Raw genomic sequence first — 4092 nt, forward strand, 5'->3', positions numbered from 1 at the left:
GTTCAAGTCTCAGCACCACATGAAGGTGGTGTCAGCTGCAGTGCATACATTTAATCCCAGCATTTCCAGGTATGACTAAAGGCCATTTGCTTAAGGCTAGCACCTTAGCCTAGGTCCTCAGCATGCTGGTTACCTCCAGGAATCTCTGGATTCCTGCTGAATAGGTTTCTTATCAGTAAAGGGTTGGGCTTGTGATTTTCCCTGAGGGCTATATGAGGCTCCTTAGAGGATCTTGTGGTTCCAGATCAGGGGAAGAGATCTGTGTATGTGAAGGTCAGAGGATAAATGCAGGTGCCCATTTCTTGTTTTCTTTTTGACACAGCTTCTCTGTGTAGTTCTGGCAATCCAGGAACTCAGTAAGTACAGCAGGCTGGCCAACAAATCAGAGATTACCCTTTTCCAGCCTCCTCAGTGATTGTATTAAAGGTGTGCAAAACGTCCCCAGCCCAGGAGACAAGTTAAAGCACTGTCAGTAAACTCAGAAAGGCCCCTCCCACCTGGCTTGGGGTGGAACTAAGCAATCCTAGTGAGAGCTGCTTTGCCTTTCAGGTCAATGTTATCAACAGATGTTATCAAAGGACATCGCCAGTCATGCATGCACTTGGAAGAGGAGTCCAGCAACATGTGGCTCCATCTAGACCTTCATGGTCAACTGAAGGTTCATGGAGAGGAGTGGGCACAATCCTCAGGGAGCATACAGCACCCACGAAATACTTTCAAGGAAGCAATCCTCCAGAACAGTCTACAAGGTAAGATGTACATAGATTTTACCGACCTGCCTGTGTGTCTGTGAACCCTGTGCATGCCTGGTATTTCAGAAGTCAGACAAAGAGGTCAAATCTGTTGAAACTAGAGTGGTGGTAAGCTGCTTGCTGGACTCAAATTCAGAGAGTCACTTGCTTTTGACTTCCAGATGGTGAACTGTTTTGTCTTGGTTTTGGTTTATCTCAGCAAGGGATTTGGTTTGGTGTGTGTGTGTGTGTGTGTGTGTGTGTGTGTGTGTGTGTGTAGTCATTAGTTTATCTGCATGGTTTGATTCTGTATTTGGTTATTTGTTGTGTATACTCAAGGATTTCACTGCGTAGTTGTGACTGTCCCAAAACGGACTCTGTAGAACTTGCTTGATGCAAACCAAGTGCTGGAATTTGGTTTTGTTTTGCTTTGTTTTCTATATTTTAGAGAGGGTTTGTTTTAACAGTTCAAACTGTCCCGGGACTTACTCTGTAGAAACAAACCTTCTCAGAGGCCTGGTGTTGGCTCAGAGTCAATAGTTTGAGGCTTATGAGCAAAAGCAATGACTAATGTAATTTTTTATAAAGTATATTCTTTTCTTTGTGACAGTGCCTCAGAATTTAAACAAAAGAGAGCATTAAGAAAAATAAAATGGGGGTTGGAGCAATGGCTCAGGGGTTAAGAGCACTGGCTGCTCATCCAAAGGTCCTGAGTTCAATTCCCAGCAACAACATGGTGGCTCACAGCCATCTGTAACAAGATCTGATGCCCTCTTCAATTATATTCATGCTTATATTTATTCATTTATGTGTATTATGTATTTGTCTATTCAGTTACTTATCTGAGTCAGCATATATTTCTATATAGTGCTAGGTACTAGGTTGTCATACTGTTTTCGTGGTTTGGCTAAAGAGCAATTGATGTATTAAAACATCTGGCATTGGTGTGAACTGCTACTTTCTGGGTACTGACCAGCTATGACTGAACAAATTTCCTACAGGATCTTGTTGAAGATGCACTGTTTGTTATTCAGATGAATTAATCCCTGAATATGGAAATCCTAATTTGCTTCAAATAGTTTTAAAGGTTAAAGTTAGTTTATGGCTGCAATGAATACCTTTGTGGACCTCCAGATGCCTCACTAAGAATAGCCTTGTAGCAGATTTGTGGCTTCTGATAAGCCCTGACTCCAGATGGCACCACGAATCCTGGTATTTCACCATAAATATAGGCAAGTTTGTTTAAACTTCGCATGAACCTAAGTGGAATGAAGCTACCTAGAGAGGTCTGAATTTACTCTGTGTCTTAGAATGAAAGACATAAAATTATTGTCCTGAGCACATAATGTACTAAGAGATAGCTGGATAATGTATAGTTAGTCTGTCCTAATTGATAAGTCATATACTCTTGTAAGTTTCAGACACTATTAACCTTAGGCCCTGGCAACCTTCGTCATTCTGAACTCACTATGAACTTATGTAATGGATACATAGATAGGATATGCATAGCTCGGGCTGGAGAGATGGCTCAGTGGGTAAGAGTGCTGCCTGCTCTTCCAAAGGTTCCGAGTTCAATCCTCAGCAACCACAATGAGATGGCTCACAGCCATCTATAATGTAATGTGATGTGATGCCCTCTTCTGTCCTGAAGGTGTACATGCAGGCAAACACTGTATACATAATAAATAAATAAATAAATAAATCTTTAAGATATGCTTAGCTCTAAAACATGTAACCTGTTATATTTTAGAATTCATCTGGTTTTGTGATTAATTGTACTCTTTTGACTATGAGGTAATTAATTATGTTTTCTCAGAAGTATAAGTATGGTCTTCTACAATGAATGCTACTGAAAGTGGGAAGCTTAACTTCAGTTGAAGTTAAGATGCCTGACTTCATCTGCCTCTTCTATTGAACCTTTTCTCTTGACTATTCGCAAATAAGTTAGCCAACTCAAGGCATCAGCCTTCTATGGCTAAAACCCTAAGTTTACATTGGCTTATTGGAGAGCTCTGCAAGGAGGCCCATCTACAGGTCAAAGAGCCTCCTTTTATGACCCCTATGCAGTCTGTAATATCGTGGGCAGTTTAAGTTCTCCTCCTAGACCCAGGAAAGCCAGTCCCTAGAGAAGAGACCTTGGGTTCTTTTCCCCTTTCCTCCTTTCTTTTTCAGTCCTGATCGGTTGGTTGCCTGAGCTATCAGCTCTGGCCACCCAAGAGATGAGGCACTCTGGAAGGTCATCCACATCCAGCACCAGAGACCCCGCCCTGGACCTCTCCAGAGCCACAGCCGGGCATTAACACTTATATTTATTCATTTCATGTGTATTATGTATTCTTGTTTTGTCTTTGCATGCAAGCATGTCTGTGGGAGAGTGTCAGATTTCCCCGGAACTGGAGTTACAGGCAGTCGTGAGCTGCCATGTGGATGCAGGAATTGAACCTGCCTCTCCTGGAGGAGCTGGCAGTGCATCATCCTGGAGAGATGTTGGGTCATCTCTCCAGATATTCGTTTCTTGGTCTTTAAAAAGTAAAAGCTATGTCATTATTTTTATCTAAAACACTTTTTTTCCCTTTTGTTTTTTAAAAGACAGGGAGCTAAAAGTTTTAGTTGTTTTTCTTTTCATGGAGAGAGAGAGAGAGAGAGAGAGAGAGAGAGAGAGAGAGAGAGAGAGAGAGAGAGGTACTTTCTCAGAATTGAAAATTCTGAAAAGTCTGTCCTCTAGAGCGGCTGGTGAGATGGCTCAGTGGTTAAGAGTACTGAGTGGTCTTCCAGAGGACACAGGTTCAAATCTCAGCACCCAAATTGCAGCTCACAACTTTCTGTAACTGCATGATCTGATACTCATAAACACACATGCAGGCCAAATACCAATGCACATAAAATAAAGATTTAAAAAAAGGGGGGGCCTTGAAAAGTATGTCACATAGCTTCTTCCATATTGTTGAGATCAGGCACCATGATGGCTACCATCCACATGGGGGCTTCATTATGGCGTGGTCAAGAGCCAAGCACTACATCAACTAGTCACAGGCTCCCTGGCACTGGGGGGTGTGGGAGGAGGGTGGTGTGTGGGGATATATTTGTATATAGTGCTAAGTACTATGTTGTCATACTGTTTTTGTGGATTGGCTAAACAGTAATTGATGACTTACTACTAAAAAGAAGCAACATAAATTTTAAGGAAGTATTCAAGAGAGCACTACTTAGACCAGGTTGGTCTTGCAAAAACAAATTAAAATGGACAGACAAGCAAGCTTTGGGTTTTGGTTCTGCATAGGTTGTTATCTATCTTTCTTTCTTTCCTCTGACATCTATTAGCCCTATTGATATCTGTTGCTGAGATGCTTAATTCTTTCTT

The sequence above is a fragment of the Acomys minous genome (genome assembly GCF_964271855.1).
Source record: "Acomys minous genome assembly, chromosome: 13".
Lineage (NCBI taxonomy): Eukaryota > Metazoa > Chordata > Mammalia > Rodentia > Muridae > Acomys > Acomys minous.